At 39.9% G+C, this 18,807-nt stretch overlaps 1 pseudogene; it reads left to right on the forward strand.

Annotated features, from left to right (window-relative positions):
- Positions 1–9,550: 9,550 nt before the first annotated feature.
- On the forward strand, positions 9,551–11,786 carry LOC129478512 (keratin, type I cytoskeletal 18-like; annotated as a pseudogene).
- Positions 11,787–18,807: the final 7,021 nt, after the last annotated feature.

Genomic DNA, 18,807 nt, shown 5'->3' on the forward strand with positions numbered 1-18,807 from the left:
GAAAAGGCAGTAAGATGCTCTGCCAAAAACCTATACTTCCCAGATTCCCTTGTTCACAGGGCTGTTCATAAGACACAGTCTGGCCAATGAGTTAAAATCAGAAATAAAAAGGAGATTGTAGGGTAAACTTCACTTTCTGAAATAATGCCTCAACTCTGTCTCTTGTTCTTTACTGTTTTGTTCTTCCACCTGCTGGGAATGCAAAGAAGAGACTGGAAGTGAGGTCATGATCACAAGCCACACTTTTTGAATGATGGATACAAAGGGTGGAAGGAGTGTGTCGATGTCATCAGGGAGCTGGCGCACCAGCCATAAACTGTACACTTGTCACTCTGTAAGAAGTATAAGCTCTTGTATGATAAATCCTTTGTAGTTTCATGCCAGATTGTAACTCTTGAATGATATTCTCATTTCAAACGTCATTATGTCATTTCAAGATCAATAGGCTTTTTCTCACTGGGTGTGGTTAAAATTTAAAAATCAGCTAAACACTGATAATGCTCACTAGGCTAATATTTATTAGCAAATAAGACAAATACAGGAACAAACATTTCACCTTTGCAATACAGTCTTGCAAAGAATTTTTAAAAACTCTTTGCTGTACAGTTACTAGAACAAAACATGTTTATGTCATCACTGTAGGATGACATCATGTTCATCCACATCAACACCTGTTGAAATGGCTAAAGAGCTGTCTTCTGGGTTGATGATGTACTAGGAGTTATGAGATCCTGGTTCTTTTCATGCTTCTGTCACAAACAAACTGTCTTTGTGCGATTATGCTAGCTTCTCTCTAACTCAGTTTCCTCACCTGTAAAGCAAAAGATTAAAGTAGTGGAATCCTAAATTCCTTTGCAGCTTTAGCATTCTACGAATCTATGGAAGCATTTCTTCCAGGAGACAGGATTCACAGCCCAATTTCATTTGATGTTTGGCCTTTGGGTCTGTGCTAGTTTAAATCGTTACATTAAATTTTTGGCAGTGATAATGCTTGAACATCCACCATTTACAACTCTGACAACATTCCTTCTGCTACGGAACCTACTCTTTTAGAAGACTCAACTTATTCAGTACTGCATAAAGCACCTTCATCAAATTTCAAGTGAAAAGGATTTCAAGGAAATCAGATTTAGTACCTATGCTCTCTTTCAAAGATTCTGGGAAATCATTTTCAGTGAGCTAAGAAAACAGATACTATTCATAAAATTTAACATTGCATGTGTGTGTGTTTTAAAATGCTTGTCTTACTTCTTTTGTTCTATTTACTATTAGGTGTTATCAAAAATCCTAGCTTTTTTCATTTGCTCTTAAAAAAAAATTCTCCAAGAGTCTCTTTCCAACTCTGAAAACTCTTGGCTAAATACTGGTGCTATTTTCAACTTATAGTAACTGGCAACCTTACATTTTGTAAAGTTCAGGAAGAGCAGAAACTCAGCTTCCAAATATGCCACTCTGTCAGCAGGTTTGAATGTACAGGAAGCAGACAATGGAAGGCAAATGTCTGGAACCCAAATGCTGCTTTCCTGTAGAGAAGACTCAAATGAAGACTAGCTTCTAAATCTTGTCTTTCAGCTGATTCGGGTGGATGGTACCCAGTTCTAGCCATTCTTCTTCTATCCAGAAGAATAACATCTTTTATTAAGCCTCTTCTTTTAAGTACTACTTATTTTAATGCTACGGCTATCAGAAAGCATTTATTCTACCTCACAATATGCCTGCAAACCGTGGTTCCAAGGAGGCAGTATTGTCTACTGGTTAAAAGTGCAAGGACAGTAGGAAAACAGATCTGTCATGTTGAGAAAACATTCATCCTTTACTAAGCCTTATTTTTCTAATTTGTGAAGTGAGGACAATAATAGTCCCTAACTCACAGGATTATTGTGATGGCTCTGTAAGATACTATATGTAAAGCACGCACTCTTGGTACATGGCCATTATTCAATAACTATATGTTAGTATCATTATTTCCATTATCATTATTGTTTGAAGTAGTAACAATATTCATAGCACTACTATTTCTCAAAATAATTTCCCTTGATAATACCACTAAACATGTACTTCCTCTCTTATATAAACCAGGTAGATTTCTAGAGTCATCCCAATCAACTTAATTTTAATGTTTTTATTGGTTTCCTGAAATAGTTCATCCAGGATTCTTGAAAGTGGGCATACAGCTATATTCATCATTGTATTTTCAATGCATATTGTAATACCTAATGTATAAATGTTTATTGAAAAAAAATCACATTTGGGTGACCAGCAATAGACAGGCTTTCTGGTATTTTTACTCTATTTCATAAACTCTGTTGATTCTAATGTCATGCAATTGTAAATCAGGCTCTTTCATTGCCTGAGAACTGAGGCAAAAATCTCTAAGTTGAGAATAGTACATGCCAAGTACCTTCTCATTCTAAAGAGAGCCACTAAAAATCTGAAATACATCCTTGCAGTATTTATTAAAGCAGCAAATCTAGTCCTGCGACCATTACTGCCCATCCCCTCCAAGTCTCTGTCAGAGACACATACCAATAATTTTGGGGAATGGAGTCAGGAAACCAGGGCACAAGTACTCCCAGGGGGAGGAGGGTCCACCTCTCTAAGTAAGCCAGGGAGAGGTCTGCAGGAGAACTGCCTCTAGAGATGGGGGTTGGCAAGAAGGTAATGTTAGTGTCTCAAATTTTGATGAGCATCTGCTTCTACAGTGGACTTGCTGGGCTTTCTCTGTCCTATGCGAGACAAAGAGAGAGAGGAAAAAAAGTAATTGGAGGTAAGATGAAGGGTGAAATGAGAGTGAAGAAGAGGAGTAGACTCCACTGTCACCTTCTGATGAGACACGACCTGAGAGTTTCCCATGAGCTCAAGGGACCTACAGCAAGGAGCCGCCTGGAGCCATCTTGTTGATGACCCCCTCAGGAGGACTCCAACTGTAAGAATTGAGTACAAGGAGTTTCTCAGTGACGTGAAGCTGAAGAGGGCATCTGAGGAGATGAGCTGTAAAAACGTATTCACAAGAGGGACATGTGAAGGGAGTGACCATTCCGAAGAACCCAGAAAGCTGCCCACAGGAGAAGGATGCCATCCCAAAGATGGTACCCAGTAAGTGAAGAGACTTTGGCTTCTCCCTTGAGTTCTCCTCTCTAATCCCTGCCTTCAGAGGGGTGGGCAGAAAGGAAAGGGAGAAGTTGAGCAGCCAAACGGTATCAAAGAGAGAAGCCTTGAACTGGATAAATACTGAAAGTTTTGAGACTGGATCAAAGCTTTTTCCTATTTCAGTATTAAAAATTCCAAGATGAGACTGTTCTTATACCAAAAGCTATCAGTTCTTTATAGAACCTATGCCAAGTGTTATCAAGGGCTATGAAAAGGAAGTTCAAAAGAGCAAACCAGGAGGCCGTGATGAAAGAAAAAAATAAATCTGTTTCCTATGCAGTCAAAGCTATTTATTACACCAATTACACTCATAACCCTGTAAGGGAGAGAAGAAGGGAGAGAGATATGAAGATGGCTAGTGGGCAGGCCAGTCAGACAAGCTCAGCTGTTAATTCACCCTATGCCATTCCAAGTGAGCTGGCAGAAGTAGGGATTCTGAAGCGGAACTTCGGACTCTGGGCCAAGTGTTCCTTCCATTGCACTGCACCAACCCCCATAATAAGGGCTTCCGTTTTTTATTGCACTTTAAAATTAACAAAGCACTTGGGTGAACCACTGCCTTGCCAAGAATGTTTAGTCTGAAGAAAATTCTGTTAAACAAGGTGTCAAAACAACCATTAAAGATGCTTCTAAGAGCATTATCTTAGCTCTGCAGGGATTCAGCACAATGTAGAGAAAATACAAGATTGAAAATCCAAAGGCTCATGTTCGTTCTGGTTGTAGCGCAATGAGGAGCTTTAAGAAAGGAGCGTGGCATTTGGCTTCAGATTGAGATTCAAATTCTGGCTCTGCTATTTAGCAGCTGTGTGACCTAAGGCACAATTCTTAACCTCTTTAATCCTCGATTTCTTCATGCATAAAATAGGAAAATGCCACCTACTTCCCAGGATTGCTGAGAGGAATAATGAGATAATATCAAAGCCTGGGAATGTGTCTGGAACTCAACAGGGGTCCAATAAGTACGAGTTTTATCGAATCACTTATCAGTACATTTTCTGCTCTGCCGACCTAAGAGAACTCTGGTGTTGATGAAATACAATATGTATGAGAACAACTCTTTACAGTGAGTTACTTTAAAATATTTATTTTTCTTGTTCTCTTCCTGGGTGATATCTTTTTTTCAACTATGGGAGCTCAGAGTCAATGTGAGATGGGAAAATTCCTTTTTGTCTTTTTGAAAGCAAATTCCAATCTCTTAAAACCAATTTTCTTTACAGTTCTTACTACAGTTATTTTTGTTAGTACTTTTAGATACATGTCATTTTTCAATTATAAAAGACATACATATTCATTATAGGAGATGCGAAAAATATTACAAAGTATTTCCTTTCAGTTATTTCTAGACAAGAATATTTTTAAGAATTGGGTTTATTATCTATATATAGTTTAATAATAGGATTTTTTGATTAAACATTTGATACTTGGTTGAATGTATCTGAGTCAGTAAACAATAAAAAGAGGAAGTGTAATTCATTAACAAGAAATAGAGAATGTGAAGACAGTTTCTTAATGGTGTTTTTTTTTTCGTGAACTATAACCTAGCCACAGAAGACAATGTGAAATGTATGTGTACACTTTATACAAACACAAGAAACCAAACACCTGAGTAACTATTATACAGGTTTAGGAATAAAATATTTCTAGTTCTTTAGAAGCCCACTAGGGCATGTTCTGTCTGTTGCATCTTTCTACATATTCCAAGAAGTAACCTCTATCCTCAAGTGTGATCCTCAAAATGCTTAACAATTGTCGTGGTATGTCATCTGTCGCTGCCAAAGTTGTGTTTTCTCCATCCAGGGTTCCAGAGGCCAGCAGGCAACAGGGCAGGGAAGCTGTCCCCTAACACTTCTCTTGTCTTTTTATTTTGCTTATTGTGTTCTTTCTCATGTCATTAATTTAAATTAATATTTAATTGAGTTTGGCAACCTTTTCTCTTATTGTCTGTTTTTTGTTTATTTATTTGTTTTGGTATAGCTAGAAAGGCTTTACCAAGTAAATTAATGTTTTCTTGTAGTACTTTTATGGTTTTACTTTCCCATTAAATTCTACATGTAGATCCCTGATGGATTAGTAGTTCATTCTGGTGTATGGTATGAGGTATAAATTCATTTTTCTTCTATTTCAATAATTTCTGATGACACTTTCATTAACACTAACTAGAATGGGTCTATATCTCTTCTTTTATGTTCATTGTTATGTTTGTTTAAGCACCAATACCATACTGCTTTTATTATAAGGGGCTTTGTAGTATCACTTAATATCTGATATGACTAGCTTCCCTCATTGCTCTCTCGTCCTTTTTCAAGATTTTTCTAACAAAATTTTTAAGTTTATCTTCTATGTGAACTTTATAATCAATATGTCTAGCCCCCAAACAAAACGAAACAAATACCTGGGATTGGATTAAATTTATGTATTAACTCGTGGCACTGCCCACAAAGATCAGATCTCTAGTTTTTCTAGGATAGTTTTGTGTCTTTCAAAGATATTTTGAAGTTCATCTCTTATAGCTTTTGTCTATTTTATGCTAATTTTGTTTCTACCAATTTTGTCACTAATATGCTATAGGATTTAATGTATCTTCTACATGATTATAGTTTGTAGATACTAAGGCTATGGATTTTTTGATAACTTTATAGTATACTATTTATTGATTTGTTTATTGGTCATATGAATTGCGGTATTTATTCTCAAAGATTTTCCAGGTATACTGTCATATCATGTACAAATAGAAATAGTTTTCTTTTCCAATTCTCACACCTCTAATATTTTATACAGCAGTAAAGGTAGTCGGTATTCTTGCTTTTTCTTGACTTTAGGAAAATGTTTCTAGTGCTTTCCCATTAAATTAGATGCTGGCTTTAGAAGACATAAAGTTGGCATGCACACACACACACTTTCAAATCTGTAGACCAATCTTAGATGTATCAATGCAAAAATTTAAAATAAAATATTATCAAATAGAATCCAAAAACATTGAAAAAGAATGCACTGTGAACAAGTGGATTTTTCTAGAAATGTAGGAACAATTCAGATAAAAAATTCTTATATTTACCATAGTTATGGCTAAAAAGAAATCATATGATAATCTCTCTAGATGCTGGCAGAAAGTCCAACAAAATTCGACCAAAATCCCTGATGGAAAAAATGCTCGATGAAAATAGAAATTTATGAATACCATCTCAACACAATTAATATATCTGTACCTATAATTATATTCATATCTAGGTAGATTTAGATAGAGAAATAAAACTAGTCCTAATGGGAAAATGCCATGGACATTTTCCCACAGCCAAGAATTATTGTTAAACATTGTGTTAAAGTATTAGCCAATGCAAGCTGACAAGGGTTATGATGTTATTTAAGCCTAAACAACTTGGACTTGTGGAAATATGCACAATTATGACTGTTACACCCACAGATTGGTTATGGGTTGGTTGATACCAATCTGACTAAAAGTAGAATAAGGATGAATTTATTGTGAAACAAAGGGATATTTCTCACACCTGTAGATTAGAGTGATGATTCTTGCTGGGATTCAAATCACCCAGCAAATCATCCCTATATATCATACATATTTTATGTCTGGAAATACAGATTTCCAGTCCCAATCACAGAAGTTCCAGATTCAGTAGGTCTAGGGTTTGACCTTGGAAGTTTTGTTCTTTCTTACTATGTATTTCAGTGTGTAGACATGGTTTTAGGTACTATTATTTTATAAAGCTTTATTTACTTGATTATTTATTCATATGTTTATTTCCCTTCTAGTTTTGGAATGTGTTGAAGTTAGCTTACCGGAACATATAAAGTACAACAAAATTAATGTAAATTTTAAAAAGGAAAATAAATTAAAATTAAGAAAGTTAAATGTTGGCATAGATGATGTTAATATAAAAAAAGCCCATCATGGTGAGTTAGAAACAGTAAGGTCATTTGAAGAAGTTGAGACACAAGGCCATTCATGGGTTGTCATGTGAAGTATATTATATTATAGTTCCTCTTTATCCACAACTGGTAGCATTTGCTTGTGCATAAAATCATTTAAAATAAACAGTAAGAGCTGTCTCTAGGTAGAACAGTGGCATATAATTTCATCATATATCTGTAGATGTGCATATGCAAAAGATTGGTGTGAATGCACAGACACCTTGGTTATTAGACAGTGGCACAGGGCTTAGATTGTAGGCGTAGCACCTTTGATCTTTATATATTTAACATTTTCAGCATGGGTCAGCAGAGTAATCTATTTCATCTCCAGTACCTGTATCTATTAAGGTATATTTATTATCTATACCCTACTAATACCATAAAGAATTTAAGAAGGGTTAAACAACAACAAATACACTTATGACAGGACAAAGAAAATACGGATAGAAAAAGAAATCAGAAATCATAGGAGAAGTCAGACAAATCTGCTAGACACAATTTTAACTGCAATGGATTATTACATGTAGATTTTCATTGATTATCCTCTAAAGCTAAAAAGAAAACATGATAGAGTTCGCTCTTCTCTGATAAAAATAAAAATCGTACATTTCTTTATAAGATTTGTTCCCACTATTAAATTCTAAGAAAAATATATCAAATAGAGCTATCCATGAATAGTGTGCAGTCATAATTCCACAGCCTTTACCATCCCCAAACCTAGCTCAGGAGATTGCTTTTATCTCACTAGTTTATAGTTAGTTCTTTAGTTAGCACTGTACATATGTTTTTTTCTTATCTAGATTAAGGGCTTGAGGATATGTCTGTTCATTTTCCTAATGTTGCACTTTTCTGATATAACAGGCACTAGTAAATGTCATCAAGTGAATGAATGAATAATCAATGAATAGACAAACAAATAATACTTTGTACAGCCAATTGCATGTCCTAGCTCTCACCCAAATCACCGGGCTTGGGTTATTTAATAGTTTTTAAATTTATTTTATTTATTATTTATTTTTGAGACAGAGTCTCATTCTGTCACCCAGGCTGGAGTGCAGTGGCACAATCTCCACTCACTGCAGCCTGCGCCTCCCAGATTCAAGCAATTCTTGTGCCGCAGCTTCCGGAGTAGCAGGGATTACAGACGTGTGCCACAATGCCCAGCTAATTTTTGTATTTTCAGTAGAGACAGGGTTTCACCATGTTGGACAGGCTGCTCACAAACTCCAGGGCTCAAGTGCCTGCCCTCCTTGGCCTCCCAAAATGCTAGGATTACAGGCATGAGCCACCGAGCCAAAACAACAGTTTTTTTTCAACAAGTATTTATTGAGCACCTACTGCATGCCAGGTGCTGCTTTTAGTACTTATTAGGCTGGTGCATAAAAAGTAATGGCAGGACCTGCAATTACTTTATAGTTATGGCCAATAAGCGAAAGAGGCAAAAACAATTTTCGTTATAGTTCTTATTTTCTATATTGGGGGAATAAATGATTAAAGTGTGTAATGTGTTAGATGGCAAGAAGTACTTTGAAGAAGAAAAAAAAAAACTTGACAGTGCAGTTAAAAGAGATAGAGTCCTGAACTCTATGTAAGTGTGTGGTGTGTGTGTGTGTGTGTGTGTGTGTGTGTATGAGAGAGAGATAGAGACTGGGAATATAAATCCAGGAGAAAAGGCATGACTGGGGCATCCTAGCTTCTTATGATAACTGGTGTAAACAGAAATAAAAAGCATAATGATTTAACCCTAACGGTCTCAAGGCAGGTAATGTTGTCGCTGAGAGTTCTGGGGATAGAAGGAAGTTTAACCTATTTCCAAGAATACACAGTATTATGGGTATTTGCCTCACTTTGTTGCACAGAGAGGGTGGTGGATGTACCCAAACAATCATTCCAATCAACAATGATAGGTATCCAACCTATCATTCCAAGCTGGTGAAATGCATGCATTTTGGGGATTAGGTTAGGGAAAGAGGCTGGGGAGAAGGTTAGGAGGAGGAAGAAATTCTCACACACAATGGGACCTGTTATTGCAGCAGCACTATACAAGAAATAGTTTTCAAGGAAGAACTTGAGAATTAATTTCAAATTGAAGTCTAAGTGCAATTTAGGTAGGCAAAAAGTAATTTCCTGGGTTAGATTTGGCCAGGGCATTGGACTTAACACCTCATCTCTTGCAAAAATTGCCAGGGGATCGTTGATAATTATAAGAGAGCATGGCCTTAGATTTACAGCTCCAGCATAGGCTGGTATCTTCAGAGGGCAGCGCCACTCAGCACTGGGAACAGACTCCAGTTGATGAATGATAGCCTAATGCCACTTACTGGTTTACATGCCCTCTGTGCTCCCAACAGCACCTGCGCTTTTCCAAGAGTGCTTCTTTGCCTAAGGACTGCCAAGACTTTGCTCTGTCAAATAGTACAAGATCAGATCAATTGATACTAAAGAACCTCTGCAGCTCAGAAACTTAAAAAAAATGGGTCAAGAGATGCTTGCTGAAGTGATTGTTATTTTTAAGCAGGTAAATATATCAATATGAGTACTGTAGGAATAATAAAGGTAGTGAACAGTGAAGAATCCCAGACTGGGCTTTCATCTCTACAGCTACCAAACTATGTAAAATCCAGCAAGTCATTTCACCTCACCGAGTCTCAGTTTTCTTGTCTTTACGAACCTGAATAAAATCCAAACAGTTTGCCTACTCTAAACGACCACCACCTAATTTACCACCTGGTGGTCTACTCTAACTTTAGAATCCTTTCCTATCTCCCTCTCCCTGTGGCCCCAGTCGTATTGGCTTTCTTTTTGTTCTGCAAATCTACCAAATTTGCCTGTAGTCAGGGCCTCAGTGCTTGCTCTTCCTACCACACAGAATTCTTCTCCCCTAGAGCATTATATGGCTGGCTTCTTCCCATCATTCAAATATCCTTTCTCAGAGGTGCTATCTCATCATCCAGTCAAAGATTGCCCCTTGCCCTTCATTTTTTTTCTCTTTCAGCTTCTCATTTTATTAACGTCATAGTATCATCACTTTCCAAAATTATATTTTTTATGTCATTGTTTACATGTTCAATGTTTATCAACAACCCTTCCTCACCATCATAGAATCAGTGTTTCCATGAGCAAAAGAGCCTTGTGGGTTGTCGGCAAAACCTGAGTCCTGTCCTTTCGCTCTCCTCCCCAGACAGTACGAGCTTCACCACTCGCTCCACCTTCTCTACCAACTACTGGTCCCTGAGCTCTGTCCAGGCACCCAGCTACGGCGCCCGGCCTGTCAGCAGTGCGGCCAGCGTCTATGCAGGCGCCAGGGGTTTTGGTTCCCGGATATCTGTGTCCTGCTCCACCAGCTTCAGGGGCAGCATGGGGTCCGGGGGCCTGGCCGCAGGGATGGCCGGGGGTCTGGCAGGAATGTGAGGCATCCAGAACAAGAAAGAGACCATGAAAAGCCTGAACGACCGCCTGGCCCCCTACCTGGACAGAGCGAGGAGCCTGGAGACCAATAACTGGAAGCTGGAGAGCAAAATCTGGGAGCACCTGGAGAAGAAGAGACCCTAGGTCAGAGACTAGAGCCATTACTTCAAGACCATTGAGGACATGAGGGCTCAGATCTTCGCAAATACTGTGGACAATGCCCACATTGTTCTGCAGATAGACAATGCCCATCTTGCTGCTGATGACTTTGGAGTCAAGTATGAGACAGAACTGGCCATGCACCAGTCTGTGGAGAAAGACATCCATGGGCTCCACAACGTCATCGATAACACCAATGTCACTCGGCTGCTGGTGGAGACACAGATCGAGGCTCTCAAGGAGGAGCTCTCTTCATGAAGAAGAACCACGACGAGGAAGTAAAAGGCCTACAAGCTCAGATTGCCAGCTCTGGGTTGACACTGGAGGTAGATGCCCCCAAATCTCAGGACCTCACCAAGACCATGGCAGACATCTGGGCCCAATATGACGAGCTGGCTTGGAAGAACTGAGAGGAGCTGGACAAGTACTGGTCTCAGCAGATTGAGGAGAGCACCACAGTGGTCCCCATGCAGCCCGCCAAGTTTGGAGCTGCTGAGATGATGCTCACTGAGCTGAGATGTACAGTCCAGTCTTTGGAGATCGACCTGGAATCGACGAGAAATCTGAAGGCTAGCTTGGGGAACAGCCTGAGGGAGGTGGAGGTCTGCTACACCGTGCAGATAGAGCAGTTCAATGGGATCGTGCCACACCTGGAGTCAGAGCTGGCACAGACCTGGGCAGAGGAACAGTGCCAGGCCCAGGAGTATGAGGCCCTGCTGAACATCAAGGTCAAGTTGGAGGCTGAGATCACCACCTACTGCTGCCTGCTGAAAGACGGCAAGGACGTCAATCTTGGTGATGCCCTGGACAGCAGCAACTCCATGCAAACCATCCAAAAGACCACCCCCTGCCAGAGAGTGGATGGCAAAATGGTGTCTAAGACCAAAGATACCAAAGTTCTGAGACATTACGCAAGCAGAAGCAGGGTACCCTTTGGGGAGCAGCGGGCCAATAAAAAGTTCAGAGGCAAAAAAAAAAAAAAAATCTTGTGTATATTTTTCACCAGTCTATTCCCAGTATTCAGGGTAGTGCCTAGTGAAGAGCAGATCTTAATAAATATGGAAGAATGGAAGACAATGGATTCAGTGATTTGCCTGCCATCCCAGCTCCAGCAGTCTGGGGGCCAGTGCACCTTTAGCTAGGATGATTCAGCTCCAGGAATTACCATGACCTGGGATAGTTGTTTTTAGTGACTTTCCCTGGCTGTCCTCATCCCCTGCCTATTCTGGATATAACCTTCATCTCCTGAAGGCATTGTTGTTAATTAGAGTCAATTACATATGAAGGAAGATTATGGGGTAAGGGTAGCATGAGATGGAATGAATTAAAATATTTCAAACGGTGCCTAGCTCTTCTCCCCCTTTCTCCCTATTTAGCAATGGTGAAATTTGAGTATACATTAAATAAAATATGGAGTAGTTGAGTATTTTTGTTTGTTTGTTTGTTTTGAGACGGAGTCTCACTGTCGCCCAGGTTGGAGTGCAGTGGCGCGATCTCAGCTCACTGCAGGCTCCGCCCTCTGGGGTTCACGCCATTCTCCTGCCTCAGCCTCCCGAGTAGCTGGGACTACAGGCGCCTGCCACCTCGCCCGGCTAATTTTTTGTGTTTTTAGTAGAGACAGGGTTTCACCATGTTAGCCAGGATGGTCTCTATCTCCTGACCTCGTGATCCACCCGCCTCGGCCTCCCAAAGTGCTGGGATTACAGGCATGAACCACCTGTAATTCAATAGGAGTAATTTAATATGGGTAATCGGTTACTAGATTATAAGAGCTGAAGATCAATTGAGAAAAAATGAGGTAGCACTGACATTAGCAACTGCAGGAAGCTGTGACCTTGATGACTATGATAGAGGCAGGAGGCAGAGAAATTCTAGGCAGACAGGGACAGGTCCCCGACAAAGCCCCACCTTCCAGCTGAAAAGCCTAAAACCTGCGGTTCAAAGTGAGAACTTCTATCCTTGTTTGCCTGCTCTGTCTTGATTGGTTCTTTCAACACTTATGAATAGTAAAAAGCATGCACTTTTAAAATGTGCTCAATGTGTATTTACATCATAGCCTGTAAGAGTTCCACTGTCAAGTAAATAGTACTGTAGTTGCCTTTAAAAGTCTTCAATTACCTACAGTATTTGCAAAGTATTTTGTAATGGATTTACAAGAATAATGTCTTTTTACCAATTGAAAGTTGCTTTTTCCAAAACTACCCATGGCCCTCCCTGTCCCCCATCCTTTGCCTATAAAGACCCCAGACTCAGTTGGTAGAGGGAGAGAAGCAGCTTGACTGGAGAGAGGTGACTTGACTTCAGAGGGACAGCTGGACTTCACAGGAAAGATGGCTTAACTTTGGAGAGATGGCTTGACTACAGGAAAGAGCTGGCCGTAGACAGCCAGACTGCAAGGGCAGATTACCTGCCCATCCCATCCCTTCTCCAGCTCCCCACTCACCAAGAGCCTTTTTCCATCACTTAATAAAATTCTCCACCTTCACCATCCTTCAAGTGTCTGCACAACCTCATTCTTCTCGGATGCTGGACAAGAGCTTGAGGCCCACCAAGTGCAGGTACCCAAAAAAGGCTGTCACACTGGTCCTTTACTCTTGCCAGCAGAGGGAAACTGCCCCACATTATGAGGCAAGGGGCCCACTGAGCTGATAATACACTGCTGTCCATGGATGGCGGAGCTAAGAGAGCACTGTAACATGCCTCCGGGGCTTCAGAGGTCACAGGCATTCCCACCTGGGTACCACCATGGGGCCCACATGGAGCCTGCTCTTGCCAGCACCCAAAGTGGCCAGCCAGATCTCACACTTGCTCACTCACATGCTGTCTCCCACAAGGGGTTGAGCATCCCAGGCCAAGTAAACAGGACACCCCAGTCTCAAGTCCATTGAAAGGATTGAGAAAAATCCTGCATCAACTGGAGGGAGGAAGCTGTGTGACTGGAGACCAGGTGCCTGGACCACAGATAGCTTCTGGAACCATGGAGAACTGTGGGGTGGGCTAGAAGGTGAGACAGAGGTGTGGGGTGCCATAGCCACTGGTGAATGTATCCTGAGCAGAGAGAAAAGGGAAGAAATCAGACTTATACCTTCTTCCTGCCTTCCAGCCTCCAGCCAGTACTCCCCTTGCCCTAAAAGAGCCAGAAACTACTTGGTAAGAGAGACTAGGGCCGTAGTTTGTGGGAGTCGGATCCTGTGATACAGTGGAAGAATAGGAACAGCCTGGGAGAGGGTTGAAACATTGGCTGCAGTTCGCCAAAGCATATTCTGCCCACAATCAACAGCCCCGTCACCCCACCTTGCAGGGGCTCTCTTCTTTGTTTACTTGTTTTCACGTATAAGATGCTCTTCATGGGTACGACATCAGCATGATATTGCCATTTCTTTTTCACAGAAGTGAAACCATTCAAGACCATTCTACCTAGATGTGTGGTTTATTTCAATGCCGATTTAAAATTATTTTCATAAATATATAAATGTATTTGAAATCAGGGAAGAAAAGGAACAAATTTGAGAAGAGAGTGGAGTGCTAACACAAACCGGAAATCCATTACAACATACTTTACAAATACTTTAGGTAATTAAAGACTTTTAAGGGCAACTACAGTATTATTTACTTGACAGTGGAACCCTTACAGGCTATTATGTAAATACGCTTTGATCACATTTTAAAAGTGCATGCTATTTACTATTCATAAGTGTTGTTAATATGTATTTCATTTAACCCTAAGCAGCCATTTCAGTCTCTTGTGTGAATTTACATTTATGAATGTTTTTATAAAATGCATATTATTTACCCAATAGGCAGCTTTGCCATAAGAAATGCTAGAGCTGATTGCCAATTTAACGTCGCATGAGTTTCCACGCAATTGTTCCTTAGGTCTGCCCGCATGCTTGGGCATCCATAAATAGTCCTTCCCTTCAGAATCCTGCAAGTCAAGACCCATGAGCTGTTCAAATGAAGGGATTTTCTAGTCTGTTTTGGTGGTTCTGGGGATTTTAGTGTCACACAAAAAGAGGCCAGGATATGTCTCATCTTAGAAAATAAAATAAAGATTTCAGCACTGAAGATGGCAGACTATAAAGTATATGCATGTAATCACCTTGTTTACTCTGTGAACTGAAGCCCACATCTAGAAAATAAAGATGAGCAAGCTCTAGACTAAGATACCTAGAATGTAAATTTTCTTCCTCCCTCCTTCTTCTTCCCCTCCTGCCTCCCTTTCTTCTTTCCCTCCTCCTTTCTTCTCTCCCTCTCTTCCTCCCTCCTTCTTGTCCCTTCCTTCCTTCCTTGCCTCCTTCATCCCTCCCTCCCTCCCTTCCTGCCTGCCTGCCTGCCTTTCTTGCTTCTTCCATATCAGGATAGAATCTTTCCTGCCTCAGTCATTTAAATTGAAACACCAATGACCCCAGCACCAAGACACATAGACTATATGCATAATTTACGAGGAGAATAAGGATTCCCTGCCAATGCACATACCATATGTAGAATTTACAAATGGAATTTGTTCTGTGACTTTTGTATCCCTCTGCCAGATCAAAGACATAAACAGGAATCAGAAAAAAAAAAAAATATTAAAGAGCACAGACTAGTGATAATGTTTCTTTGGAGAGAGTCTCCCTAGGCTGAAGGTCGCCACCCCTTCTTTTGGAGGAGGAGTGGATTGGAGTGCCACTTTCTAACCTAAAGCATAAAGGGAAACACTGAAAGCTTTGAAATGTGTTCATATGGGAGAAAAAGACTTGGTGCTGGCCTTAAGACTAATAAAGCAAACATCGATTGAGGAATTGAGGACTGAGGTCTAATTCTCATCCAGGAAATCTAAGGGCAGGAGAAAGGCTATTAAGCTGCTTTGGTGGTAGATCCAGAGGACTTTTGCTCTGCTGAGATGTCCTGCAGTCCTAAAGAGAGTAGGTGTCAGGTTGTTTTGGGTCCTACTTGAGAGTCTGGAGGTATAAATCTGGATGCCTCGGAGCCAAAAGAGGACACAAAAGCAGCCACCAGACTACAACTGTATCTGGCCAAGGTTAAGGACAAGAGAGATCTCTAGTAGAGAGAACCACTGAGGAGGCCATGGCTACATCTCATGCAAGAGTCAACCTTAATCATTCCAGGTCTAGGGAGCTAGAAGTCACCCTGCTGAGTAAATACTGATCCTCTCACCTCTCTTCCCTTTCCTCCTTATTTTATTTATTTCTTTTTTCTGACAGTAGCAGAAAGTCAATAGTAGCTAGCAATACGGAGAGGATATGAGAGCAAAAAATGTTAAATAGAAGTTTATTTGTGATAGATTGTAAAATTGGCCACATATCCATCCCCGGTTTAAATATATGTCTTGAAACTCAGTATTACAAATCCTCTGATCAAAAAGAGCAGTTTGTTTCTCTACACCTTGAGTCTAGGTTGGCTGATTGACTTGGTCAGCTGTAGAAGATGTTTAAAGCATTTGCTCATTTGGGACTTGCCCTTTCTTGCTGTGAACCCCTGTGATCTCCACCCTGTGAATAAGCCTGCACCAGCTTGTTAGATAATGAGAAATATGTATCACAGTGTCGCAGCGAATTGCCAATCAGTAACTGGATATGTAAATGAGCTCAGCTGAGACCAGTAAAGGAACCGCACTGCTGAGCCCAGCCCGAATTGTTGATCCAAAGAACTGTGAGCAAGTAATAATAATTGTTTTAAATCACTAGGTTTTGGGCAAGTGTATTATGTGGCAGGATATAACAGAGACAGCCTCTCTCACTCAGGCAGATTTTCAGTCTAAAGCAGGACTGAACTGCAGAGAGGGGAGAATTTCAAAATGTCTGTGAATCTAAATATTTGAATTTCTGAACTAAGACTGTGTTTGCAACTTAATGTGGCTGTAGGAGCATCTAATACTGGAGAATCATTGGCCTCCATGAGTTTTCAGTTATGGACAGGACAGGATCACTCCCAGTGAATAACATTTAAAGAGATGATAAAACATAAACTCGAAATTGCATTTTGATCAAAATCCATGTGTAAATCCTGTTTAGTACATTGATGACAATTTCATAAACATGTTTTACATGTCCAGTGTAACATATCCAGCATGGCCTCAGAACAAAAGCCTTCACTCTAGAAAAAGAGTTGATGGCAGGACCATAACATGTAATTTCCATTTACTGAGGGTGCTTACCAAAGAAATGCCCTGGACAACTATCCTTGCAAACATGCTATAACCTAGTCTCTGGTATAGCAGGAGTGCAGCACTGCTGGAGTGCAGTGATGCAGTCATGGCTCAAACTAGCCTCCTACCTCAGCCTTACAAGTAGCTGGGACCACAGGTATGCACTACCATGCCCAGCTAATTTTTAATTTTTTTGTAGAGTGGAGTTTCCCTATGTTACCCAGGCTGGTCTCAAGTTCCTGGGCTCAGGTAATCTTCCTGCCTCAGCCTTCCAAAGTGCTAGGATTACAGGTGTGAGCCACCACTCCTGGCTAATTTTTTACTAGCTGAAAGATAATGGAGAGACCTTATTATACCAAATGCTTTTAGCAGGAAATACCTGATTTACCCAGGCTGCTTGATGTACATAAACCTGGAATTTATGGATTTTTGAGAGAATGATTTATTAGATAATTAGTGGAGTAAGAAATTATCATGCTTTATGCCTGAAATGGCTCCCACTATGTAACAAACATGCTCCATTTATTGTGAAAACTCACAAGCTGGGATTGACCAGATTGCTCATTATGTGAGAGAAGAAGGGCTTTGGGGAGCTGAGGTAATGGTGTTAGACTTCTCTCAGGGAAGCAAGCCTTGCCCATGTATTGCAATTGCTTGTACTCCGAATTACTAGGAAAGTTTGATAATGGGTAAGAGCTATAACTCATGAGAGTCTGCTTTGACAATTTGATCCTTTTTGTTTTTTCATCTTCTGTTTGGCATCTCCTGGAGCCTCAAGGCCCTTGAAAACTTCTGATTCAGAAGTAGATTGTCATGCAACCTTGGGAAAGCCACTTAACTTCTACATTTAATGACATTTATTACATTATTAATCAAATAGGTAAATCACATAACCTCAAAGGGATAATATGAGCATTGAAGGGACAAAGAATGAGAAATGCTTTAAAAAATTATAAAACAAAATACAAATGTAAGTAATCAAAGGTGCTACAGAAATCTAGATGTAATATGGATCAAATAACTACTCAGTGTCAGCATTTTGTCATCACTGTGTACAATTACCATATTTATGTCCCTTGAGAGCTTGTTCATCTTAATTCTGATAGATTTTTGTGTCTTTTCCAGTACCTAGTAAGCACCAGTTCTTTTACATTAAAGGAGCTCTTCGTATTAACCAACTTATTTCCTTCAATTTCACCTGGAGCACACATTTTATAAGTTTTCCACCTAAAGTAATTTATGCGGCATTCAGAACTTCATTAAGTTCAGTAACTTCATTATTCATTTACCATTTACCACATGGACTCAAATGTTGATTTTTTTTCAAAGATACTAGAAATTTTAAATGGATTGAATAATATCGATATTAAATCTTTATAGTTTATTTTCTCAGTACTTGATAATAAGTACTTTTATCAAAGTTTTTAATGCAACTATTAAATTGAGCCATATGAAATTGCCATTCTTATAAGTCAACAATTTGTAAATATTAGAAATTTTATATGGTCCAGTCTAATAGTCACAATATATAGCAATGTATAGGTTGATCAACACGAGAAAGAGTAGAAAAGAAAAAGAAATAAGTGAAATTTGGCAGACACTGTCGATTTGTTGATTGGTAACCCAAAACTTTCCCAGTATTTCTTCACCTCTTCTCTCCTACAGTTCCTACAGAGTTTGGAAAATAAATTTTATCTTTCCAGCCATTGTCAAGTATAGTCATATGACATTTTCCTGACATACACAGCATAAGCTGGGATCTGTAGATGAACATTTGCTCTCATAATGAAAGGGGTGGATGAGGCTAGCACCATGCTGTCCCTTCTCTCTTCTTCTTGTCTTAGGTATGATGCTGTAGCTGTCAGCTGGATAAAAGGTTAAACATGCTGATCAGAAGGATAGGAAGAAGCTGGGTCCATGATCACATCACGGAGCCATCACACCAGTGCTGGGCTTCCTACCTCCAGACTTTTATTATGTGAAGAAAAAAAAAAAAAAAAACCACTTTGCAT

The sequence above is a fragment of the Symphalangus syndactylus genome, chromosome 3 (assembly GCF_028878055.3).
Source record: "Symphalangus syndactylus isolate Jambi chromosome 3, NHGRI_mSymSyn1-v2.1_pri, whole genome shotgun sequence".
In the NCBI taxonomy this organism is placed as follows: Eukaryota; Metazoa; Chordata; class Mammalia; order Primates; family Hylobatidae; genus Symphalangus; species Symphalangus syndactylus.